This window comes from Talpa occidentalis, unplaced genomic scaffold, assembly GCF_014898055.3.
Source record: "Talpa occidentalis isolate TD23 unplaced genomic scaffold, MPIMG_talOcc4v2.1 talOcc4.14, whole genome shotgun sequence".
Lineage (NCBI taxonomy): Eukaryota > Metazoa > Chordata > Mammalia > Eulipotyphla > Talpidae > Talpa > Talpa occidentalis.
In genome coordinates, this window is record NW_023601433.1 from 84,601,486 (window position 1) to 84,629,354 (window position 27,869).

General features: G+C 39.2%; 1 protein-coding gene and 1 pseudogene across 5 annotated transcripts in view; both read left to right on the forward strand.

Moving 5' to 3' along the window:
* HECTD4 (HECT domain E3 ubiquitin protein ligase 4) overlaps positions 1–27,869 on the forward strand; it is a 172,072-nt gene that overhangs the window by 14,888 nt on the left and 129,315 nt on the right. The window contains exon 1 of one of the 5 annotated variants that reach the window (XM_054695325.1): positions 23,848–23,891. The exons of the other annotated variants lie outside the window; for them this stretch is intronic. The gene's annotated coding sequence lies outside the window, so the exon portion shown is untranslated. Of the gene's footprint in view, positions 1–23,847; positions 23,892–27,869 lie in introns of those variants that run through there. 5 annotated transcript variants of the gene reach the window in all.
* LOC119244968 (60S ribosomal protein L37a-like) lies at positions 17,493–17,859 on the forward strand (annotated as a pseudogene).

Consider the following 27,869-nt stretch of genomic DNA (forward strand, 5'->3'; position numbering starts at 1 on the left):
ACCCTAAACTGGAATGAGTGGGTTGAAAAATGCATGAATGCAGATGATTCTTCAATATGGGAAGTGTTGGGTCTTTGTAAGTCTGGTGGTGTTCCAGATATATCCCACAGGAACTTAACTTTTGTTTATAGATACATTTGCCTTTGGCAAAATTGGTTTCATTATAATCTTTTAGCTTAAATTCGCAGTTTCCTAAAACCAATCCATGATGCTAAGTGAGGATTTCCTGTGCAAGTAATTCAATTTTCTCCTTTTTAAACTTAGTCTATGCCTTGAGGAGCGATATATTCACAGAAGAAATGTAATATATTTGCACTGATTCTTGGAAATACTTTCTACAACATTTAATATGCTATATCCTCAGCTCAACAAGGTTGAAGGGACTTAAACTTTTTGGTAGCTAGCCATATCCATAAATATTTGAATATATCAGTGTAGTGTTTACATATTATCTTCTTGGATAAGAGAAAGAAAAGATCTAGTGAGATACAATGGAACTTTTGTCCATTTTCTCAGATCACTCAGTTTTGAGGCAGTACATGATTGTAATGCTACTTGGCTCTCCTGTTTTGATGCATTTTAGCGCCACATGCAGTGGCCCTTATATTTTTAACAATCCTTGAATATGCTTTGGAATTAGAGTAGTGCAGTCTTAATTTTTCAAATAGTAGTTAAGCTTATATATATGACACAATAAGTCTAGACTATCAGAGGCTGTTGGCTTGCAGTGGTGTTTGCAGGTTTGGGAGACATATTTTTTGTTACTAAAGATCAAGAAATTGCTACTTCCATTTAAGGATAAAGAAAGATAGAAAGGTCAGAGACCAAGCCAAGTGGCTTTCCTTAAATAGCACCCCCTTTACAATTCTGAATCCTTAGAAAGGAGATTCTTTTGACTTAATAGATTTTGTTTTGGTAAATAAAAAAATTATTTGAATGTTAAGAAATCTGTAAGGATTGTTTTTCACTTGGTGATACCATTCACTCCTAATGTAATTGGACAAATTTTTATCCATATATTAAAATGGAATATTTTATTTTTTTTAAAAATCCCATTTGGTAAATCCTTAATCTTTATTTAAATATAGAATAAACATTTGATCTATAGGGCAGTATTTTCTCTGCTTTAAGCCTTTACTTATAGAATACTCAAATTCTTATCCATGTTTGAAACAACTAGAATGTGAAATAGCCAACCAATACCGTGGTTAGGAGTATTTTTGTAGTGATATCTTGAAATAATTTGAGATTCAAAGTATTCCTCCCTGGTTTTAAAAGTAGTATTTGAATAACACAACCAGGGTTTCCTTTTTCTGTCTCTTTTATGAGCAAACAGAAGAACTTAAGAAAAAAAAAAAAGAACCACTATTAATCCTCTTGAGACATACTACATTTTGGCAAATGCTATGCTAATGAGATTAAAATTATCCTCCACATTTTGAAAGTTATATTTCTCTAATTTTAGCAAGCAGGTGAATCCTAGGGTGGGGGGCAGGAAGTGAAGATTCTTTTAGCCTAATTTTTCAAGAAAAATCCAAGTTTAGAATTTATTTTGGGATTTTTTGCTTTGACGCAGGAAAGGATCTAGCCATAGTTTCCTAAAATAACTCAGTGTCTTTCTGTCCAGCAGTCACTGCTGACACCCAAGGAAAAGTCATATTTTGGAAAATATGAAAGACATGAGAAGCTGACACTCTTTCAGTGGTATATGTTCTTCAATGAGAAAGACAATAAAAACTGGTCCATAGGTGATTAAAGATTTCAGAGCCTTTTCTCTCAGGCAGCATGTTTAAAGATAGAGGAATAGTATGGATTGTGAACTCTCCAGTGGCCTAGAAAGGTACCTGGTAAGGGTTCCTCACCAGTCCTTTCAGGTTGTCCTTGACTTAGTGAAGCCACATGCTGGTCGTTGGAACTGCAGAACTGCCAGGGTAAGGTGGCTGGAGAGGTCGGCATGGTTTTCATCTGGAAATGCCAGTCCAGAGACTGTCCAGTCAGGCTCTTAGTTGTGAAATCCCTCTGTTTGTTTCCAAGGTTTTGATCCGGGCTAATGCAGAGGGCTTTGTCCCTGTCATGGAAGTCTATTAACATGAAGACAACTAAAGAAATAAATTTTTTTTCATTAAAAAAACCCTGCTTTTAGGAGAGTTTGAACACAACTTTTAGGTCATAAAAGGAAAAACAGAGCTCTTAATAATAAAGAAAGCTCAGTTTCATGAAGAAATAAAAACATAGAAAAAGACTGCAGTGAGTGCAAGAAGGCAGGAGGCCCAAAGCCTGGCTGAGGGGAGCACTGCCACTGGATTGCGCACTGTGGCTGATGCTTTAGATACTGACTCGGGCTCTTGGATGGTAAGGAGAAACTTTGGGTCGTTTTAGGTCAAGTCTCTCTGCAAGGAATTGTCCAAAAGATTTTTGATGCTTAGTATTTCAAGATGCTAAATATTCTCAAAATGTGCATTTTCCTCCCCTTGTTAGATCATAACTCATTGTGTTCAAGTTTCACAACACAGTTCCCAAAATATAACTTTGAATGTATTTTTTTTAAAGATTTATTTTATTTATACAAGAGCTGGGGTACAGGCCAGATGTGCGGGAGGGTGAGAAGATTCACCAGAGACACTGGGGAGCAGAACAGGCAGACAGACCGCAAGCACTGCTGAGGGGAACAGTGGGTGGGACAGGAGAGGTCTGCCTTGCCATGTGGGTATCTCTGTGGCCGGCGGGGATCAAACCGGCACTGTCAGGCTGTGGACAGCTTCACAGCGCTGCGCTCAACCACCTGTGCCACCGGGGAGGCCCCGAAAGTGTTTTCTATAATTAAAATTTATATGAATTTTGTTTTGAGAATTTTTTAAACCTACCTGAAGGTAGTGGGAGAGAATTAGATATTCCTACTCCAAATCATAATTTGGTGGCTCGGAGAGCCTTACCATTTCTTGTCACTTCATCATAGCTTCTCAGTATTACTCTGTTGTACATATTTGAATGGATGCAAGCGAATAACAAATTAAGAAGCAAAAGTCCAGCTTGAATATTGCCTTCCATTATGTAATTTTTGTGCATATTAAAAACTATACCTCTGGGGCCGCCCTGATGGTGCAGGAGGTTGAATGCCGCACTGTGAAGCTGTCCACAGCCTCTGAAGTGCAGGTTCAATCCCCGCCAGCTGGGGAGAAACCCACATGGCGCAGCAGACCTTTCCTGTCTCGCCTGCTGCTCTCCTCAGCAGTGTATTTCCTCAATCTGCCTGTTCTGTTCCCCACTCTGTCTCTGGTGAATCCTCTCACCTCCCACACTCTGACCTGTACCCCGGTTCTTGTATGAATAAATAAATCTTTAAACAACAACAACAACAAAAAAAACTATACCTCTGTACTATCTAAAACCAGGAAAAATCCTCACCAGCTTCATCAAATCTAACAAACAACATATTTATAAGGTGTTTTTTTTTTTTTTTTGCTGTGTAATCTAATATTAAGCTACAGTAATTCACTTATTTAACATAGGAAATTTTTCCTTTGGATGTTTCTGTTCCAGGCCTCTGGATTAAGCTATTGCATTACTTAGGAAGGTGATGGTGAATATGTTTGAATAGTTGATTTAAACATCTAGACTAGTATGGATTGTACCTAGTGGTTTTATTTTGGGTTATCCTTTTTCCTTTTACCATGTCTTAACTGTTAAAGAGACCTACTGTGGCCAAAACTAAACAGATACATCTTTTATCTACTGATGATTTTCCTGTTTCCAAGATGAATTGAAGCTATGACTTTATACCCTGATAAATTTTAAAAACTAGGCATTCTATAAAAAAAAGCCAAAAAAGTTTCCTAATAAGAAAGGTTCTTAGTTCCATAACTGCATATGCATTTGGGAATGAGATTCTCAGCTTTCTTACTACTCACAGTGTGTATGTGTTTACTGAATATTTTTTATATTTTTATTCACATTTCTGAGTGATTGCTAGATGTGGGTCATTCTGTCTGAAGGAATAGGAGATTGAGCACAGGAATGGTCTGACATGCCTTGGACAAAAAATTTTTGTCTCTTCAACACACTGAACAGTATGTTAAGCTACCTTACTTAGCAGATGCATGTGTCCTTGATGACAAAAATCTTTCTTGAGCATTTGCGTAATTTAAGTGGGGCAGTGTAGTGTAGAAAATATGCAGAAATACTGTTATGAGCATCCATGATTTATCTGTAACTTTCACAGGGGAAACCCCTCAACTAACCCCTCAACATAGTAAATTAAAACTTTTCACTTTTACTCCTTTGCCTAGAATTTTGTTTATTAAAGCATGAGATGCATTTGGTTCTGTCTAGGTACTATTAATAGTTTCTAGACAGATTATGAAATCTCTAGAGTTGTCTTTGTTGGGGCACCTGCTTAAATAGTCCTCTTTAAACCACTAACCTGGTTTTTACTATTAAAGATTATTTAAACTGTCCGACTAGAGAAGATCTCCATGGTGTGTGAGCCATATTATGACTTAGCAGGAGGACCAGCTGTCTTCCCTTATCTGTGTCCTGGCAGACAAGAAACACACCCACCCTGGCATGTTTGGTGAGAGTGATAGTGTCAGAGCTGATGTTGAACCCTGTCCCTTTTCATGTCCTGTTCTTAATGTAATCTTGTGTTACTTTGGAAGCAAGAGATTTTAATTCCTTGTAAACACTTATAAAGCAAGTCAGAAAGGGTGTGCAAGGGCTGGCTACTTGATTCATCGACACAGAAAACTGAATTCTCATCTTTCATATCTGCCACATACAGAAAATAAACTCTTACCCACACCAAATTGGTGGCTAGAATGTTAAATGAGGTGATGGATAAATGAAAGTGATGATTTATGCTTCCATTCACACTCAGGTGAATTTCTGACACAGAATTGAGCTCTTTCTTTCAGAGACTAAAAGACCCTTAATGTAAATTGAACCACAGTTTAGTATGTCGTTCTAATGGACTGAGCTGTGTCAGCCAAAAGAGTTGACCTCTTACCCAAAGGTATTGACATCACAAATAAGAGCAGACTCTGGAAAATGAAAATTGAGTGTGTCTTGCTGACAACTTCAAGGTTTTTAATTGGATTATTTTTTTCTTTAGAGGAAATAAAGTTTTATTCACTTGAGGGACATGCTATAGATGTTTGATTCTGTGGAAGCCTAGAAAAATTAATTCATCCAAGAACATTTAAGCGTACCATTTATTAGATAAAAATATACAGAGATGAGGAGTGCCTTTTACTTCATCTGCTTCATTTCCTTTTTTTTAAACAATTTCTTCTTTTTTTTTTTTTAATATTTATTTATTTATTTATACAAGCACTGGGTACAGTCAGAAGCACGGGAGAGTGAGAGAATTCACCAGAGTCAGAGTGGAGAGTAGAACAGGCAGACTGACAAAATACACTGCTGAGGGGAGCAGCGGGCAGCAGGAGAGGTCTGTGCGCCATGTGGGACCCTCGCCCTGCGGCTGGGGATAGAACTGGCGCTGCCGAGGCTGCGGGCAGCTTCGCAACCCAGCGCTCAGCCGCTGCGCCACCGGGGAGGCCCTGCTTCATTTCCTTAATAAAGAAAAGCAAGAGGTCCTCTAGGAAGCAAATTCTGAAATTTGCACTGGATTATTTAGAAGTTTATGAGACGATGACAGTACTGCCTCCCAAATCAGTGAAACCAAAGCAAGGAAAGTTACCTAAGATAATTTTTTTCTAATAACATACTGTTTCCTAGAAATGATTATTACCGTCTTCATTTTAGCATGTTGTGAGCATGTTTATCTTGGGTTTTAGTCTAAGAAGACATTTGAAACATGCTGTATTTTTATCACCAATAGCTTGTTTAAAAATTATAAAAAATTTTCAGGAGTATAAAATTACTCAAAGCATTCCCAACCTACTCTATCACTTTTCTAATATTAAGTAGGTTTCTTTAATCAAATTCTTTTTTCTCCTTTACCTTCAACCTTTATCAAAAATACAATTCTCTTATGTTTGCTTACCCATTTTTACTCTATAACACAGCAGGCACTGTTTTCAGGAAAAGGTTAAAATTAAGAATAATGTATTTCCTCTGACCACCCTTTTTGTAATGCCACAGCTGAATTCTGGACCTGTTTCTTTTGCCATCTGTTCTCAGCATGGGTAAGTTGAGATTCATATAAAAACAAGAAAGAAGGGAAACTAGACATTTCATCGACTTCTTCCCCAAGAAGCATGGCTTATCTTTGCCAATTAGATTCTTCACTGGAGAATATCTTGACATGAGAAGTTCTTGATATGGAAATATCATGCAGGATATTTTAAAAATGTTGATTTTGGAGTATATTCTTTCAGATTTCTTTATAATTTTAAAGTGAATTATTTTTAAAGTATTAAAAAGGGAAAAATTTTGTAGCTTGCTCTATTTACCTAATGTTTTAAGTATTTCCCCCAAGGTAATATACTCCCCCCGCAAGGCAATTTGTACTTATATGGTTTAAAACTTGAGATGAGAGGAAAAAAACAACAAAACTGGAGATGAGAAAAAAAGAAAAATCAACCATAATTCATCCACCGTTATTTTATTCCTCTTCTCTTCCTCTCTATAAATATACACATACATTAATATATAAAATATATATACACATTTAAAATACAGGATTGTGGGCCTCCCCTGGTGGCGCAGCGGTTGAGCTCTGGGCTGCGAAGCTGCCTGCAGCCTCTGCAGCACCGGTTCTATCCCCGGCCACTGGAGGAGGGTCCCACATGGCACGCAGACCTCTCCTGCCACCCGCTGCTCCCCTCAGCAGTGTACTTCGGTCCTTCTGCCTGTTCTGCTTCCCGCTCTGGCTCTGGTGAATCCTCTCACCCTCCTGCGCTTCTGACTGTACCTAGTGCTTGTATAAATAATAAAAATAAAGAAATCTTTAAAAAAAAAAATACAGGATTGTGCTCAGCCCAGCATTTTAGTGCATGTAAGTGTTCAGTTGTGGACCCATAGTTCTGTTAGGTTCAACAGTCAGGAGCACTGTAGAACCTCTTTCTTTCTTTCTTTTTTCAGATTTATTTTTATTTATAGAAGAGCTGGGGTGCAGGCCAGAGATGCGGGGGGTGAGAGGATTCACCAGAGACAGAGTGGGGAACAGAACAGGCAGACTGACCGAAATTCACTTCTGAAAGGAGCAGTGGGCGAGTCAGGAGAGGTCTGCTGCGCCATGTGGCTTGCTCGTTGGCCAGCTGGGGATCAAACTCGTGCTGCAGAGGCTGCGGACAGCTTCATAGGTTGCCTCTAAGCCCCTTGCGCCACCAGGGAGGCCTCTATAGAACCTATTTCAAGGACAACTAGAATCTACTTGATGAGGCTTATTTCTTTCAGCCCTAAAATTGATTAGTTCTGTAAATCGTGCTTTAGAGATTGCTTACAAAAATAGAAAGCCAATAGGGTCACTGATAAAAAATATATGACCCTTCTAGTGCATTCCCTTGTAGAGCCCTTCTTGTGTTAGTCTAGCTAATTTCTTAATGTCAAAGCAGTCATAACTTTTCTCTGTGCTGAAGTAATGTGAATAAATTAAAAAAAAAAAATCCCCCTATTGTTCGAGCACTTGGTCTTTAGACTTTCAACCTTCATGTTCATCATACCCCCATTTTTTATGCTCAATCTCTATGGTCTGTCCAAACTAAGAAATAGACTTTCTGCTCAAGCCTGGGGCAGGGACTTGGCAGAGCCAATGAAGTGACAGTCTGAAAAAGCTCAAGCAGGGAATTCTGTGTGTTGTCCTATTACACGTCATCCATATAAATGGAACATGTTTATAGTTCATATGGCAAGCAATTGGCATGAGAGCTAACACAGCTTGGGCCAACATACTGTCCTTATGTTCTAAATCAGCAATTCTTAACACCTGCTGTGGGCCCCCCTCCTTCTGCCCTGAGCATCATTGAGTTAGGAACCATAGTGACTGGGGGGGGAGTGTGATAGATCTCTCAGCTGTGTTGGAATAGAAAGAAGGTTGTGAATCCAAGTTTTACCCACCCTAGGTGTTTGGTATTATTCCTGTTACCTGTAATACACATTAATGGTTACTGGTGAGTAATTGAAGTGCAGATAAATTCTGCAAGTTTTCCAGGCTTTGTATTCCAGTCACTAGGTTATTCCCATTGCTGGGGTGTCATTTTTTCAAAGAGCCTACTTAACAGATACCATTTATATCACATCTTTATTTAAGATTTATTTTTATTTATTTATGCATACAAGAACTGGGGGGTAGGGCAGAGGTGGAGAGGGTGAGAAGATTCACCAAAGACAGAGTGGGGACCAGAACAGGCGGATCTGTTGAGATACACTGCTGAGGGGAGCAGCACATGAGACAAGAGAGGTCTGCTGCGCCCTGTGGGTCAGCTCCCTGGCTGGGGATTGAACTCATGTCACAGTGGCTGGCGCTAGCGTGATGGTGCTGAGACATTAACCCCCTGTGCCACCAGGGAGGCCCTGTATCAGAGATTAAAAAAATTAAACATTTTTTCCCTACCTCTTATGAAATAAATATTTTTTAATATAATGTATATGTTTATGAAAAAGAAACTGAGGTATGTAGAATTTGGGCCCATGGGTTTGCTAATTATAGCCAGGAAGTCAAATTCAACCCACTGATAGATTTTATTTGACATTTCTCATAAATAATTGAATTTGAATGCTTTAAAAAGAGTGTGGATTCTCTGGTTTGCCATGGATTTCAGAGTTTCCTCTCTATGAAATACTAATCTAAATAAATTGATAATCCATTCTTACTGGGAAAGCTTTGATTTAGGAAAGTGAAATTCCATTTTTGTCTCCTCTCCTGTGTTCAGAATGAGAGCAGCTGCGTACAGTGGTCACTGAACACATTCCCTTCCTGTTTCCCAGCCACCGAGACCGTGGGGTGGGAGGCAGCCACCTGTGACTGGCAGAGCAACTGTGGAGGAGCTATGGCAGCTCCACACAAAAGCTTTATCTCCTGCATGTTGTGACGTGGTCATTTCTAGAAATCCAGGAGTAGTTTTAACCACTGTGGTCTTGGTTTCCTTCCTTCCTCCTCCCTCCCCCCCCCTTCCCTCCTTCTCCTTTTCTTCCTTCCTTTCTTTTGAATTTAGTATCTGGCATTTGAATAGTTCATCCTCCCAATGAGGGCTGGTTTGTGTGCAGTAATAGACTTTATCCTACACAAGGAAATTGGGTGCCAGGAGAGGGTGGTTGAGTTTTCCAGGTCATACACTGTAAGAACTACTGGGATGCCTGTTAAATATCCAATTCCTAGGACCGCTGATGCAAAGCGTGGGAAGAGTATGTTTCTCTAGCTAGTGCTTAAGGTGATTCCTATCGGCACGTGTGGGAAGCACTGGTGATGTGCTTTAGAACGTGGGACCAGATTTTAGAGACTGCATTTTAATCCAGTTCACCAATTGCTAGTGAAGTGACCTGGGCCATTGGTTTCACCTTCTAAACCAGCAATTTTCTTATCTGTAAAGTGGGTACAGCACTACTACTTACATACCTGATGCTACGATTTTCTAGATTAAGGGCCATAGTGAATGGAAGCTTCTTAGCATAGTTTCCGGCACACAATAACACTTGGCAACACTTGGAACTCCCTTGCTAGCAGCTTTCTGTTGAATTCTTGAGCTACAGCTTTCTAGAACCATCACGGAGGGTTCACTTGCTTTTTATTATTTCTAAAATAACTTATTAACAAAGGTAATACATAGTGGCTGGAGAAAATTTGAAAAAGAAGAAGAAAATGAAATTGTTCATATTCCATTATTTCATGAGTTTACTGTCTCTGTTAACCATAGTTATGTGATTAATAGTAATTTTTGTAAAATACTTAATTGTCCTTAAATTGCTTATTTTGTTATTTACCTTTGTGTTTCTTACATTATTAAGATAGTGTTTTTTTAATGGTTAGTTTTTGTTTTTATAGATATGGTTTAGCTTTGTTTATTGTTTTTGTATTGTTCCATTGTTCATTTTTTTAAAAAGATTTATTAATTTGTTTATTTGTTTATACAAGCACTGGGTACAGTCAGAAGCACAGGAGGGTGAGAGAATTCACCAGAGCTGGGAGCAGAGCAGGCAGAAGGACCGAAGTACACTGCTGGGGGGAGCAGCGGGCGGCAGGAGAGGTCTGCGTGCCATGCGGGACCCTCCTCCGGTGGCCGGGGAGCAGCCGGGGATCGAACCGGCACTGCAGAGGCTGCGGGCAGCTTCGCAATCCAGCCCTCAACCGCTGCGCCACCGGGGAGGCCCTGTTCATTTTTTTTAAATTAAAATTTTTTTGCATGCAGTGGACCTACTGTCATTTTTGTCTCCAGTCTTCTCTTCTTTCTGTCAGCACCTATGTGCCTCTGCTATTTTGAGCTTTTTATGAAGTCTCAGTTACATTAGTTTTGGAATTTAAGGTATTGCTGGCTTGTTTAGTTTCTTGTAGTGTGGCTGTTTATGTTTTATTGTCATCCGGGTTGTTTCATAAATTACACGACGGTTATAATAGCACTCTAGTCTTTGATTTACAACTTAAGTTATATCACTGAAATAGGATATTGCTGGATATTTCTGTGTTGGTTGTTGATTTCTATCTAGAATTAGAAATGCCTTGGAGTTAAAATTTTAAAAGTTCTCCCAAGAGTGCACAGCTCTAAGTAAATGGAAACCAAAATTAATTAATAAAAATTAAGTGATCTGTAGACTTTCCTCAGAAGTCCTTGTGGAGAGATGCTTAGGATTCATGTTCAGTCCTATTCAAATCCCACGCCATTGTCCCCTTATCAGACTTGGCCTTCTGCAGGCGTGTCCATCTCAACTCTTAGCTTGTTTAGTCACGGAGCGTGAGGATGCTACCTGTAGGGGAGGTAGTACAGGATTGTCTTTTTTATTTTTAATATCAGCATCGTTATAGTTATGGTTTTGCAACTTTTGTCTATGCAGTATCTTTGAACTTGATTCATATGTATATGAGTTGCTCAGTCTCATTCTTTCAGACTTTCTCACAGATTGTTTAGTCCTTTTCCAGACAGTTTTTTCTAGTAGTTTTCACTGTCTTTGTACTTCCACATGTTTCTGAATCCTCACAGTGCTTCTCAAAACTTTGCACATAAGAAAACACATTATAAATAAAGCTGCTGAATTGAATTTGAAGAATGACGTTTTATTGAATTTATTTATAGATAGAATCAGTAGTATTTGTTAAAGTAGTAGTAGTATCAAAAAATTTGAAGTTTAGTTTTTTTTTTTTTATAGAGGCACGTTTTATTTATTTGTTTGTTTGTTTGTTTGTTTATACAAGCACTGGGTACAGTCAGAAGCGCGGGAGGGTGAGAGAATTCACCAGAGCCAGAGCAGGGAGCAGAGCAGGCAGAAGGACCGAAGCACACTGCTGAGGGGAGCAGCGGGCGGCAGGAGAGGTCTGCGCGCCATGTGGGACCCTCCTCTGGTGGCCGGGGAGCAGCCGGGGATCGAACTGGCGCCGCAGAGGCCGCGGGCAGCTTCGCAACCCAGCGCTCAACCGCTGCGCCACCGGGGAGGCCCTGAAGTTTAGTTTTGAAAGAATGTCAGGACCCCAAAGCTACCTATATGGTCTGGAACATCGAAGATGCAAGTTGAATCCTTTTACAACAAATCTGTGTTAACAGAAATACTTTTAACCTTAGTTGCTGGAAATTTATTTTTAGTTATATTTAACACAGCACATTTCCAGCATAATAAAAACATGATATTTCTTTGGAGATGATTTGCCTGTAGTCTTTAAGAGTTTTAGTGAGATTTTAAAATTGCAGTTATATGATTTTGAAAAAAGAATGAATTTCACTTTTCGTTTTGTCAATAACCTCTGGCTAGTATAGAGAGTTGTAAGTGAACTGTACATCAGGATGGTAAATAGTGGTGGTTTTGAAATAACTTTCCAAGATATAAAATTTTGTCTATAGTTTATGAAGCATTTTGTTACTATTACATTGCTTTGTAGTGAAAGGATCCCTCTGGTAAAAAATCATGTTAGAAATGAAGGTGAATTTTAGATGTCTTAATACATTTCAGAACATAGGTATAAGGCAGCATAATTTGGTATAGATAGCTTTTGCAGCAAAAATTAGTCAAAAATCTCACAGAAGCAACTTCTGACATTTGAAATTCACTTTGTACTAGGTCTTTCCTAGTGTTGTAAAATATTTTCATGTGCTCACTCTGTGTCATTTCTAGCCAAAGACTTAAACACTCAAAAGTGATAGTAAGTGGGGGCTATATATTTTGCTTTCATAATTGATAAAACTCTTAGAAATTTGAAATCTTAGATTCCAGATAAAGGCCATTAAAAAGTGGATTTTTGCCCCCCTGTCTTTCTGATCCTAGCATAGAACCAGTAGCTCACGATGACTCTACATATTCCTGATATCAAAAGTGAAGTTACGGGTTATGAGCCAATTTAGTGTTTCAGGTGTCCAAATGAGAGGCAAAGTGGATGAACAAACCTTTGGAGATGATACTTATATGTAATTATTTTGGGTGAGTAATGTTTGACGTGCATTAATTTCATCAGAAAGTTTTGCTTTTAGAAGTAAATCCGTTTTCACTGATTTCTGGGTAAGTTTTCTGGATTTGTCCCTGATTTGCTAAGACAGGAGTTGATTCTCTGAGATCTGAGGTGGTTAGGCTTGGTGTTACTTTACACTCTTGGCTCCCTGCCCCCAATAACATCTTAAGTGTTAGCTAGGAAAGGTACATTTAATTTTAGCTAGTTGGTTAGTTTTTCCTGAACATTTGTTCTTTGCAGACTGAGGGAGACAGATGGATTTGAATTCTAAAGTGGAGTCTTTTGATTTAGTAGAAGAAATAACCAGTGAAGTGATAGACGAGGTTCCCAGGCAGTTTTAATTAGTCATGCACAGCTGTGAACAGGAATTGCGGAGGGAAGATTCAGCGGCATGAAAGATGCAGCATGTCTCATGTTTCTTGGAGGTATCTAGTGGTCAGTCATGGTTAACGGTGATTTTTATTGAGGGACCACTGAATGCATATGCATGGTCCTGCCTTGCACAGCCAGTTACAGACCATGGGTTTAGAACTTATGTCTCTGATCTTGAATGTAAGTATGGAAGACACTGATTTCAGCTTTCTTGTTCATGTTGAAAGCTGATAGCCCGACAAGAGGAAGGCGAGGTCATGTGTTTCAAACAGAAGTGCTCATCTGGAAGTGTGCTTCGAAGTGGTGCCTCGTGCTGCCTTCTGTGACTTGTTTTCTTTGGGGGGCATGTAGGTGCACTGTTGTAGCATTTTTAGTTGTTCACGCATTCAGTAAGTGTTTTTGAGCACTTATGTACCATTTAGTCTCTGGTGCTTGGGATGCATTAGTGAACAAAATAGACAACTATTGTAAGCTATATTGACAGTTAGAAAAAGGGGTTTTTTCAGATAACATCAGTAATGTCATTGAGGGCTTACTAAATGTCAGGGGCTATGTTCTCTGCCTTATTTCAGGAGAAAGAATTGAAAACATACTGAGATTTTAGTGTAAAAGCTAACAAAGATGAATGACACTTAAGTCTGCGCCCTAAGAGGACGTACAATCTATCCGAATCTCTTGGCACACAACTATTATCTGTAAAACTGGTATTTTAATTGAGCATATGATTAAAATCCCTCCTGTCTACAAATCTGGGCCGGATCATTCTCTGTTGTGGGGTTGCCCTGTGCGTGATAGGATGTTTAATGGCATCTCTGGCTCTACCCACTAGATGCCAGTAGCACCCCTATACAACCAAAAATGTTTCCAGGCAGTGCCAGATGGCCCCTGGGAGGCAATCTCTGTGTCCCCCCCCCCCCCCCCGCCATATTAAGCATTTCAGCTGTAGACCTTGGTCTTCCCAGACAAGCCGCTCCTTTGGAGCAGAGCTAACTACAGCATCACCCAGCACTTAGCTGGTCCCTCATCAGCTCATGCTGTTCCTGAAAAGGTGAAGCTAGGGCTATTCACACCTTACGCTGTCCTGGGAATATTTTGATTTTTGCAGAGAAACCACTAAGTGTTTATCATCTTGGAGAAAATGGTCTTGGTTTTCTTTTCAGGACTGGAATACTAATAGGAATGACAGCATTTTTTATTACTAAATAAATCCCATTCAAAAAGTATATACCTTCTGGGTAGAACGTTTTAGTATGTGCATATAAGTTCTGTGTATATGTATGGGTATATACATGTGTGTGTAAATATATATTTTCTTTTTGTGATCCCCCCCCCACACACATATAACAAAGGGGCCTTTGCCAGTACTGTTGAAGTTCCCTGCATGTTCTACAATCCAGCCTTTCCTCTCTCTTCCACACAGGAAAACACTCTCCTAAATTTTGTACTTTTGGGGGGGCTTTTCTTTGTTTCATCATATTGTGTGCATATCTCAACATTATAGAACTTAGTTTTATGAGTTTGAACTTCTTATTATATAATGTAGTATGCCACATTTATTTTTTGTGACTTGCTTTTTTCCCTCAGCTCTGCATTTGTTGCTATATGCTTCTTGCATGTAGGGAATAAACTAGGAGTGGATTGCTGGGTTGTAGGCTGTAAGCGTACAGAGAGCTGAGCAATGACTTGCCAAGATATCAGGTCCTAATCCTTGGAATCTGTAAATGTTACCTTATATGGTAAGAGGATCTTTGTGGGTGGATTAAACTAAGGCTCTTGAGCAGGGAAGAGTATCCTAGATTTTCAGGTGGGCTCTTAATGCAACCACAAATGTCCTCAATAGAGGAGCGGTGGGGAGAGATTACACAAGGAAGAGAAGCCAGGCAGTCACAGAGGTAGAAACTGAAGGTCACGAAGATGTGACCACAAGTCTAAGAATGCCAGCAGCCATCAAAGGGTGGGGGAGTCTTTAAAGATGTTACTGAGATGTATGTCTTGTAGTGTTTACATCTCAGTAACATCTTTAAAGACTCATCACCCAAAGCAAAGGAAGTCAAGGAAAAGATAAAATACCTGGGATTACATCAAACTGAAAAGCTTCTGTACAGCAAAAGAGACATTAACCAAAACAAAGAGACACCCCACTGATTAGGAAAAAATCTTTGCACTCCATCCAACTGAAAGGGACTGATCACAATGATATACAAAGAACTCACACTACTCAACAAAAACAAAGTAAACAATCCAGTCAAGAAACGGGCAGAAGAACTTAAAAAACATTTCTCCAAAGAGGAAATGCAAATGGCCAACAGGCATATGAAACAATGTGCAACACCCCTTATAATCAGGGAAATGCAAATCAAAACCATATTGAGATATCACCTTACACCAGTAAGGATGGCACACATTGAAAAAACTAGCAACAACAAATGCTGGCGAGGATGTGGTGAAAAAGGAACTCTCCTACATTGCTGGTGGGAGTGTGAACCGGTCCAACCACTGTGGAAAGATGTCTGGAGGTTCCTCGGTCTACTAAAAATGGAGCTACCATATGACCCAGCAATTCCACTTTTAGGGATCTACCCAAAGGACACAAAAACATTCATTCAAAAGAACACCTGTACCCCTATGTTTATTGCAGCACTATTTACAATAGGTAAAACCTGGAAACAACCCAAATGCCCAAAAATAGATGACTAGATCAAGAAGGAAAAAAAAAAAAGATACACCATGGAATATTATTCACAATCAAAAAAGATAAACTCATGCCATCTGCAGCAATGTGGATGGAGCTAGAAGGAATTGTGCTCAGTGAAATAAGCTAGAAGGAAAAAGAAAAATATTGGATGGTATCACTTATAGCAGGAATATAGGAGAACCAAATAAGACATCAATGTAAAAAAAATAGTAACAGTACAAAACACAACAAAGCAAAAACAAACAATAATAAATCAGAGACCTACTGCGGGGTAGGAGAAGGAAGGAGGAGCACAAGGGATTGTGGTGATGGTGCACAGGTGCATTAGTGAAGGAAATTATATGGGGACTACACTTGAGGGTGTGGGGGGAAGCAAATATTGTTTAAAAATGAACAATGATGGGGCCTCCCCTGGTGGCACAGTGGTTGAGCACTGGACTGCGAAGCTGCCCGCAGCCTCTGCAGCGCCTGTTCGATTCCCGGCCACCGGCGAGGGTCCCACATGGCGCGACAGACTTCTCCTGCAGTGCCTGCTGCTCCCCTCAGCAGTGTATTTCGTCAGTCTGCCTGTTCTGCTCCCCACTCCGGCTCTGGTGAATTCTCTCACCCTCCCACACTTCTGACTATCCCCAGTGCTTGTATAAATAAATAAATAAATCTTAAAAAAAAGAAAGAACAATGATGTAAAAAATTTAAAAAAATAAAATATTATAATGGTTAGTATTAAAAAACAAAATTATGCAAATAACTTAAAAATTAGCGCAAGAGCCTACAAAAGGGATTCTCTCCTAGAGCCTCTAGAGAAAGTGTGGACCTGCCAACCCCTTGAACTGGGCCCACTGATACTGATTGTGGACTTCCAACCTCCAGAACTATGGGAGAAAAATAAGAAATATCTGTTGTTTTATGCCACTATGTTCATGTTGGTTTGTTCCAACATTTGCTAGCAGCCAGTAAACTAATACAGTGCATTATCAGTTTAACTGGATAATGCCAGTCAGGGTGCTTGTATCAATTAATCTTTCCATCAGAAGTGTCTTGCAATTCCTGTTGTTTCACATTATTTTCGGCACTTGGTATTTTTGCATTTTACCATTAGAAGATTTGTGCAACCGTCCTAAGCCTGGTAGTTTCACCGTCAGTTCTCGCAACCTAAAAGAGAGTTCTGGAGCCCTCAGTATCATTTTTACAGGTCTTTAATACTGAGCAAGGTAAAGTAGCCAGCGGGGAGACAGAGGACCCCCCACCAGTGACACTGCCCTTTTATCCTCACCCGTCTAGGCCCAGCTGGGCACCTCTACACGTGCGCATGCCCGTGCTGCCTGGGCCCTGGTGTCCATAGTTCTGGGAGGCATGAAGACTGCAGGTGCCTGACTTAGAGGGCGTAAAAAAGCCTGATTAACTCATTTACCATACAAAGATTTTAAAAAGCTATTCTGTAAAACTGCAAATTCTGAAAACTTTAATGCATAATGTAGAAACAAAAAAAGACAATTCGAGTACACTAATAAGAAAAATGCTGACTGCCATACTACAATAATAATGAAGTTTAGTTAAATTTATAAATATGCTATTGATAATGTACCTAATATTTCTCTTGCTTGACCTTCCAACCACAAAACATTTTTTTTGCATATACTCTCTGTAGAAAAGAATCTAATGATTCTTTGGTACTCTTTACGTGAATTGGCATGTTCATGACCTATCTGCACAATAAGGTTTATTTATACTTATATTTTGAGGGAACAGACATTAGTCATCAATCCCAGAAAACATATCCTTGTCTCATGAAATGTATTATTTGATGGTAAACATATTGCTATGCTAACAGTAATTGTGCCTTCGAGGTGAATTATATTTGGCATTTAAAAAATAATTTTACTCTCCCTGGGCTCTCACCTACCTTACGGCGACATGGCCAAACAAACCAAGAAGGTGGGGATCGTCGGTAAATATGGGACCCGTTATGGTGCCTCCCTTAGGAAAATGGTGAAGAAGATTGAAATCAGCCAGCACGCCAAGTACACTTGCTCCTTCTGTGGCAAAACCAAGATGAAGAGGCGAGCTGTGGGGATCTGGCACTGGTTCCTGCATGAAAACGGTGGCTGGTGGTGCCTGGACCTACAACACTACTTCTGCCGTCACAGTGAAGTCTGCCATCAGAAGACTGAAGGAATTGAAAGACCAGTAGAAATTCTACAATTTGGACCATTGCCAACGAATAATAAGTGGGCTAATTTATGTAACAGAATTGTTTGGATTTGTTAATATTCTGACATGCATTAATTTTGTTTCTCAAGCAAGTCTCAAAGACTTTACCAATTGGAATACTTTAATTTTTATTAGACTGGTATACTGAAGTGGGATTATATTCCAGTACTTTTTTTCGGTAGTAGAATGATAAATGAATAAAAATCTTACAGCTTTGGTATAAAAAAATAAAAATAAAAATAATTTTAAAATGTATTTTCTTTCTTCTTTCTATTTCTTCTCTTGTATTTCTTAAAGCTAAGCATATACTGAAATGTATTTACCTACTGGGGAAATTGGATTAATAAATCAACGGTTTTGAGAGTCCCAAGAAAAAGTTTCTGTTAGCAAAATAAAGTGGCAAGCAGGCAATTTAGCTGGACCTGTTTTTATTTTTATTTTTTTAAAGATTTATATTTATTTATTTATACATGCACTGGGCACAGTCAGAATCGCGGGAGGGTGAGAGAATTCACCAGAGCCAGAGCAGGGAGCAGAGCAGGCAGAAGGACTGAAGCACACTGCTGAGGGGAGCAGCAGGGCAGGAGAGGTCTGCGCACCATGTGGGACCCTCCTCCGGTGGCCGGGGAGCAGCCGGGGATCGAACCGGCGCTGCAGAGGCCGCGGGCAGCTTCTCAACCCAGCGCTCGACCGCTGCGCCACCGGGGAAGCCCTGGACCTGTTTTTAAAAGACTGCTTATTTCAGACTCCCAGCTTTAGAAGAAGTCTGTATGTATATCATTTACAGTTTCTTCTTGATTTTGGTCAGTGATAGAATTCTCACACCATCTCATTACACCCTTTTAGTTTTGACAAGCTTTTAAAAGCTTTTCCTTGTTAAAATTCTTATGAAAAACTAGACATGGTGAGTCCTTATACACCCATCACTGACTTCAATAATTTTCAGCTCCTTATTAATCTTTTAATTTTTTTAATGACCAATCTTATCTTAGTTATCTCCACCTACTTTTCTCTATCCCATATTTTGAAGTAAATCTGGGACATCAGATCACTTTACCCATAACTGTTTCAGTTTGTGTCTAAAAGATAAGGACTCCTTTTAAAAACATAACCATGATAGTATTACATATCCTTAAAAATTGACAGTAATTCTGTAATATAATTAAATAAGTGGGCAGTGTTCAGATTTTCAGTTGTTTCAGAATTGTGCTAATTTTTTTAAAAGTTTGTTTGAATTTAAATTTAAATAAGCTGCACATAGGGAGATTGGTTGATGTCTTTTAAAATATGTTTCCTCTTTACCTCTTGCTCTTATTTTTTGACCCTGCTTGCAGCTTGTTGAAGAAACTTGGTTCTTTGTCCTGTTGAGTTACCTCTGTCTCCATTTTGCTTATGATATCCCCATGCTATAGTTGTTTTGTTTTGTTTTTCCCCTGTTCTTTCTATTTCCTTGAAATTCAAGTTTGGATCTTTAATCACAGTTTGGTCAGAATCAGGTTTGATTTTTTTTGAGGGGGAGGGACAAAACTACTTAGTGATTGTGGATGGTGGTAGGTATATTCTTCAGTAGGCACACGATGTCTGCTTGTCCTTTTTATGATGTTTGCATCTGCTAAAGCTCCATACCTAGATCTGTTAAATTGTTTGAGATCGCAAATGGTGATAGTCTGACATTCCGTCATTAAATGGTCTTCATACTTCCATAAAGAGAAATCTTTTCTTATCTAGGTATACAGTTTATATGAGAAAGACAGGAGAAATGTTTGTATCTTTCTCGATACTAACAAATTTTGAAAATAATGAGTTGGTTTGCCACTATCCTCCAATGGTGATTTTTCTTTTTTGTAATATTGTTGTAAGCTTGTGGATTTAAACATATCTGATATTGTTTCTGTCCGTTGTAGTTATTGTGCTTATTGATTTGATAAAATCGTTGTGTCTCAAAATGGACTTGTCTTTTTCCAAAAAAGATATATAATGACCAATAAGCCTAGAAAAAGATTCTTAATATCTAGCCATCAGAGCAATGCAAATCAAACCACATGGGATACCACCTCACAGCTACTCAAATGGCTGTAATCAAAAGACAGGCAATGACAAGTATTAGTGATGATGTAGAGAAATTGAAATTTTCATACATTGCTGGTGGGAACAGAAAATGGTGCAGTCACTTTGGAAAATAGTTTATCAGTTCCTCCAAAAGGTGAACATTGGGTTACCATATAACTCAACAGTGTCACTTTTAGGTATATACCCTAGAAGGGTGAAAACACATGTCTACAAAACTTATACATGAGTGTTCATAGCAACACGATTCTTGGTATCCAAAAAAGTAGAAACAATTCACATCTCTAGGTAAGTAAAATGTGATCTGTCCATATAGTGAAATAAAGTTTAGCAGTAACAATCAGTGAAGTACTGATATGTGCTTTGACATAAACAAAACTTGAAAGTATTATGGTAAATGAAAGTCACAAAAGACCACACAGTATGATCACATTTATACTATTGTCTATTAATTGTATACACTGTATTAAAAATTATATTTATGATTATATATAATATACATCTTACATAAAATTATTATGTATTTGATTATATATAGTTCAACAATATATTGTAAACAATAGGTAAATCTGTAGCGATAGAAAGTAGTGATTGATTGCCTGTGGCTGAAAGATTTGGAGGAAAATGGGGAGTGGCTGTTAATGGGTACAGTTTTTTTGGTAGGTGATGAAAAATTGATTATGAGAATCATTGCCTAACTTTGAACATACTAACTAAAAGCCATTGAATTGTATATTTTAGGTGGATGAATTTTATGGTATATGAATTATAAGAAACCTTTTATACATATTGTAGGGTAAGGAAAAATGTCAGGCTTTTCTGCCCTCCCACCATCAGCATAGATGGTGGATCCTTGCGGTCTTGAATGCATGCCTGACGGCGGGCACCTGGAGTAGGGTGTGGGCGTAGGTAGATGGGATTCACCTGGGCTAAGACTGGGCTTATAAGGTCGGTGTCATGGGGACGCCAGCAGAAGCCAAGAAGCTGAGAACGAACAAAAGCCGAGAGAGCAACAGAGAAGGCTGGAGAGCCCAGATAGAGTGAAGACTTGCTGGGGGCTGGGAGGCCTGCCAGCTCCTGGCCCCCCAGCACCCCTGCCTGCCGTGTACCTGGTAATCCCAATAAAAGACCTGCAAAAAACCACTGAGGACTCTGATTCCTCCTTTACCTGGTCTGCTGGATCAGAAAACCTGCACTGTGCCCATGTCCTGCCCTTACACGTATTATATCATCAAAAAAGACAAAACTTGAAGGCAGACCATGGACCTGAGACATGCAGGGTGTTGGGGGGGCGGTGTGAAAATGGGCGGGAAGAGCACGAGGAACTATGGTGATGACTCAAAGGTGCTGTGGTGGTGGGAGATTAGAGGGACTGCAGGTGAGGTGAGAAATCAAATATTGTATAAAAATAATCTAAGAAAAAAAATTATAAAACAAAACACAACACCCCGAATCAACTGGAGTCTGCTTAGATACAGATTTCAGGACACATTATTTTCCTCTTGAAACAATCTTTATATGGATCTCAAGAGTCCTTTTTTTTAAAAAAGATTTATTTATTTATGTATACAAGAACTGGGGTACAGGCCAGAGATGCGGGGCGTGAGAGGACTTACCAGAGACAGAGTGGGGAACAGAACAGGCCGGCTGACTGAAATGCACTGCTGAGGGGAGCAGTGGGCAAATCAGGAGAGGTCTGCTGCGCCATGTGGGTAGCTCCCTGGCCAGCCAAGGATCCAACTCATGCTGTAGAGGCTGTGTGGATAGCTTCACAGTGCTGTGCTTAACCCCTTGGGCCACCAAGGAGCCCCCCCCCTTTTTTTTAAAGTAAATACAACCAGGAATTCTGATGCATTTTATTTGAATCATCAAAATTTGTTATTGTGCTGTACATTTCACTGACTTCTTCCTATTTCTGCTTCTGCTGGAGCAATAGAGATTGAGTCTTCCTATTCCACATGACAGCCTTTCAGTCTTACCAAGGCAGTAGTCTCCCTTCTAACTCATCTTTTGTAGGCCATGCATCCCTAGTTCCTTAACCTCATGTGTTGTGATTGCCAGATTAGTCAAATCACCCTCTTCTGGACACACTCTAGTCTGTTAATGACTTCTTAAAATGAGATACTCTAAACTGAATAGAATATTCCCACTATAGTTTGACCACTGCAGAATAGAAATGGATCATTACCTTCCTTGCTTCTAACACTAAAATTCTTCTAATGCATTTTAAGATTGCATTAGCATTTAAAAAACTGTGTTGGTTCAAATAAAGCACCTGTTTAACCTTTTTTTCCCCAACCCCCAACATTCCCCAACCCCAACATTCCCCCAACCCCAACTAATGTTTTTATCTAATCAGGTCTTCCTTCTTGAAGGGTTATCTGGAAAAATTCCCTTTCTTGGTGCTGATCTGGCCTAATATACAGAAATATCTTAATGTCTTACCACTTATTTAGCAGTTTCAGCTTTTTCAGAGAACTCCCTGTACTTTAATTCCTTTGGTCTTAACCACTATGTCAATGGAGGCAGTTGTTACTTGTTACTTTCACTTTAAAGATGTAGAAACACAGAGAGTTTTAAGTAAAACACCTAAGGGAAAACAGTTATTGGCAAAGCCTGGGCTAGAACTTAGTTCTCCTAACTTAGTGGTTGGTAATCTTGGCTGCACCTTACATTTACCTATAGAATTGAAAAAAATCTTGGGCAGGTCCTATTCCCAGAGTAGGGTGGGGCCCTCTCATTAGTATGGTTTTGATGTTCTTAAAACAATCCTAACGTTTAATTCCAGCTCAGAACTGCCCTAACACATATTCTGGTGTCCATTCCCTCTGCCACTTACATTTTCTTCATCTAAGAAACCGGAAGAGTTATTTTCCATTGCTCCATAAGGCAGAATTATAATAAGGCCAAGTGAGAGAGGATTACTCAGATGTACAGTGAAACCAGATGTATATCCTAAGAGAATTAGCTGTGAAATTTATGTCTCTTCTCATTTACTAGTTTATCAAACATTTATGTGCCAGATACTGCTAAGCTCTGGGGGTGCAAGTATGAATAAGACATGGTTTCCCTCTTTGAGGGCTTATGGTTGAAACGGGTACAGGCTAAAAATAAACAACCTTACGTGGTGTTACACATATTGGAGTGTATAATTCCTTTACTTCGTTATAGTGATTTTCTTACTAAAACATTTATGCTAAGCATTTGATGAATATATCACACTATGGTGGTCTTTATGTTAAGTATATAATTCAAACAACAGTTAGTCTTTGTGGAGAGATCTTCTTTCTTTAAATACTTTGATAATAAAATTTATAATAGTGTTGAAGCCATTTTTTTTTTTAAAGATTTATTTATTTATACAAGCACTGGGTACAGTCAGAAGCTCATCAGAGCCAGAGCGGGGAACAGAACAGGCAGACTGACGAAGTACATTGCTGAGGGGAGCAAGCGGCGCGGCAGGAGAGGTCTGAGCACCATGTGGGACCCTCGCCCAGCGGCCGGGGATCGAACCAGCGTTGCAGAGGCTGTGGGCAGCTTTGCAACCCAGCTCTCAACTGCTGCACCACTGGGGAGGCCTTGAAGCCATTTTGAGGAGTTCATTCCTACAACTCTCCCCAAATTTTATTCTGTTAATTACTAAGCATAGAAAGATGATCTATTGGTTCTATAAAGATTTCTGTTGGTGGAAATGATTTTATAACAAGGAGAAATTTTCAGATATGTATTTGATTTGTTAGATCAAGGTTCAAGAGCTACTCTGTATAACACTCCTTTATGGGCATCATTTATTAAAAGGGAATCATTGATACTTTCCTCTTAATATGACTGATGCATTTTTCCTTATAGTTGTCAAATAGTCTGATGGAGGAATATGCTGGATATCATGGCAATACCAAGGAGTTATTCTGGAAAGAGAAAGAGATTAAGAGGAAGAGGAAGAGAGAGTAAGAAGAGGAAATCAGAGTTTCTCAGAGTCAGTGGTGGTGGAGCAGAGCTGAGGTTTGTAAGATAGATAGGACTTTGAGTGGTGTGGACTTTCAAGCTGTGTTAGCAGGGAGATGGTTATGGGAACATGACAAAAGATGAAAACTGGCCAGTGGCCGGGACAAGATAGAATATCTATGCAAAAAGAATATTCTATGATGGTAGATCCATATAATGAATTGAGTCGGTCCTCCAATTCTAGAAATTTCTTGCTGTGAATAGCAGTTTTATGAAGATCTGGGGAATTACCACTTGCTGGAGAAACTTTCATAGGGATGAGCCAAAACTAATTAATTTGCTAACAAGTTAGGGTCCATTCCTAGTTTTCCCCACAAGCTGAGGCCTAAAATTCATGAAGTAAAATGTGGAATTTGTGGTTATCAGCTAAATTAAGGACCCTTTTTGAAAATAGGAGATGTAGAAAGAGCATTTGAATGAACATGTGTTTCTAAGATTGGGAAAAGTTTTGTAGCTTCAGGGCCTAATGTAATTGATAAGTGATTCAGTCTTGATTTAGGCTTTTGTGTTAGAGATAGAATTCCTTCCGACTATTCACGATTCATTTACTTGATTCACACGTGATCTTTTTGATCTTTGAATTGCTATGTACAATTCAGTTTGACCATGGCTTCTGTCTTCATCATGTGAAAATGGTAGGAATATTTGTAGAAACGTTTAAAAATTCACTCTAACATTTAAGAGAGTTTCAGCATTCTGTAGCCTTTACTGAAGTGTTTTTTGTGTTGGGATTGCAAGTCTGGTTGGTCTCCCTTTAAATAATCTGAGTATAAATTCCTTTTTTGCTGATAGATCCATATAATGAATTGAATCAGTTAATGTACCATGCTAGGGAGTCTTATAATATAATTCATCTATTGGAGCTTGAGTGATCTTGCGTTTTAAATATCATTTCTTTTGGGGCAGTAAAAGATTTTATTGTTCATTGATATTTCCCAACATCTGCAGTGGTCTCTCCATTGTACCATCCATTCTTCCCTCCTAACTAGGAATATAACTAGTTGTACACTGAGATAAACAATTGCCAAAGAACAGCAGATGGAATTAGTGGATTGACTTAAGGGAAGCATTTCCCATGGTACTTGTGATTATTCTTTATCAGTCAGCATTGGCCCCCAAATATTAAGTATATCAATTGTGTCACTGTTTGTTTACTGCCAGTTATTTAAAGGTGAAATCATCAGCTCTAGTTATGACTTGCTTTTCTTTTTAGTGACTTAGAAATGGAGCTTTATTGTAGGTGATAGTACACACTCAAGAGTGAGTGCAGGCACATTCAGAGGAGAATTGCCATGACTCTTTTTTTTTTTTTTTTTTTTTTTAAATTTTTTTTTTTTTTTTTTTTTTAATAGAGGCATGCTTTATTTATTTGTTTGCTGGTTTCTTTGTTTGTTTTGTTTATACATGCACTGGGTACAGTCAGAAGCGCGGGAGGGCGAGAGAATTCACCAGAGCCAGAGCGGGGAGCAGAGCAGGCAGAAGGACCGAAGTACACTGCTGAGGGGAGCAGCGGGCGGCAGGAGAGGTCTGCGCGCCATGTGGGACCCTCCTCCGGTGGCCGGGGAGCAGCCGGGGATCGAACCGGCGCCGCAGAGGCCGCGCGCAGCTTCGCAACCCAGCGCTCAACCGCTGCGCCACCGGGGAGGCCCTGCCATGACTCTTAATGCTTTTCTTTTTTTTTTTTTTTTTTTTAAATAGAGGCATGTTTTATTTATTTATTTATTTGTTTGTTTGTTTTGTTTATACATGCACTGGGTACAGTCAGAAGCGCAGGAGGGTGAGAGAATTCACCAGAGCCAGAGCAGGGAGCAGAGCAGGCAGAAGGACCGAAGTACACTGCTGAGGGGAGCAGTGGGCGGCAGGAGAGGTCTGCGCGCCATGTGGGACCCTCCTCCGGTGGCCAGGGAGCAGCCGGGGATCGAACCGGCGCCGCAGAGGCTGCGGGCAGCTTCGCAACCCAGCGCTCAACCGCTGCGCCACCGGGGAGGCCCCTCTTAATGCTTTTCTTAAATGTAAACTATTTAACTTGTCATCACTGTGTTTGTTTTTTTAAAATTGAGGCAGGGAAAAAACTCATGTTACCACAAATGCTAGTGAAAGTTCAAAATTGAACAAGCATGTTTTATTTTTTACATAGTCCTGATTATAGGACATATACATTTATTATACTATTTTTGTTTTACAGTTTAAATTATTTAATTATTTTTTAGTTATTGAATAATATACCATTATGATATGTTATAATTTGATTGAAAACTTACCTTTAGACCTTGAAATTGCTTTGGCTTTCCCACTATAATAAAGTAAGACTGAACATCTTTGTGCTCTTCTTATTTGGGAATGTCCTATAGGATAAATTCTTAGAAATTGGATTACTTTCGGGGCCTCCCCGGTGGCGCAGCGGTTGAGCACTGGGTTGCGAAGCTGCCCACGGCCTCTGCAGCGCCGGTTCGATCCCCGGCTGCTCCCCGGCCACCAGAGGAGGGTCCCACATGGCGCGCAGACCTCTCCTGCCGCCCGCTGCTCCCCTCAGCAGTGTCCTTCGGCCCTTCTGCCTGCTCTGCTCCCCACTCTGGCTCTGGTGAATTCTCTCACCCTCCCGCGCTTCTGACTGTACCCAGTGCATGTATAAACAAAACAAACAAACAAATAAATAAATAAAACATGCCTCTATTAATAAAAAAAAAAAAATTAAAAAAAAAAAAAAAAAAAAGAAAGAAATTGGATTACTTTCTATTTATTTCAGATGTATGCCCTAAGATGAATTTAGCATCTTACCTAACCCTTTTAGATAATTGTATCTCTGCTAATCCTGAAGGGCAAAGTAGATGGAAATTGCTATTTAAATTTAGGGGAATAAAGTAGTTCATGTCCTAATCCTGACTTTTCTGCTAGTTATTAGTGTCCAGTTAATTTCCTTATGTGTACAAGTAATATTCTCTACTACTCAAAAGTCCTATTTGTCCATTCTTATTACCACATTGACTTGCAATACAGGTTGACATTTTACACTTCACATCATTTGTGTTCTGTATTTTCCCAGGTGGAAAATGATACTAAATTGGCTGGAATGGTCCTCTCTATAACCATTACATCAAATACTGGACTCTTGTTCAAAGTCAGATTTGGCCGGCAAAGAATATTCTCTTAGACTGCTACTAGATTTTTCAGAATGATTGTGGTTGTTTTTGCTTAAAATACACATGTGTTACATATGATAAAAACATTACATTAAGGTGCAAGTTACTTTGAAAGTCACTCCCTTAATTAGGGCAACTTTAGCATTATCACCAAAGTACAGTTAGTGTCCTTTTCTTCTGATTGAGGACGACAGGGATCTTCCCATTTCCTTAAATAGCTCCCCCTTTTTTAAAGAGAAAAATATTAATTTTCTAACGACATTTTTGGCCTTTTATCTTCTTGGTCAAGAGCAGTTATTGAGAACAGTGGTTTTATATGAGGAACTGAGACAAATCATTCAATATTCATAAGTACCAGAATAGAATCTCCATAGCTGGCTTACTAAAACACAAAGGTATGTCTTTATAAGATGACTTTAGGCCATGACCTTCAAACATTAGAACTCTGAAAAACAGCAGCACAGTGGACAGTTCTCTGTTTTCATAAGGGGCCATTGAAATGGATAATGCTGAGTTGTCTAATGGATTTCTGAAAGCATATTGTGCTCTAGATACTGCTAAATCAATACATACAACAGTCACTTAAGTGTGTACATTATATAATATTTGGTTAATTATATTATAACTCAAATCCTTTCGGAGTATTTGTCTTTAAGTGGAATGCTAAAAATATAAATGCTTATAAAAATAGAATCAGAAAAATGCAGAAGTGTAGTGTTTTTTCAGGTAATCTTAACATTTGCAGTCACCTACAGATTCTGTTAAATACTTTATTTTATGAATGTGATGTGTGTTTCAGCAGTACTTATGTTTGAGATTGATAATAAAGATGGGT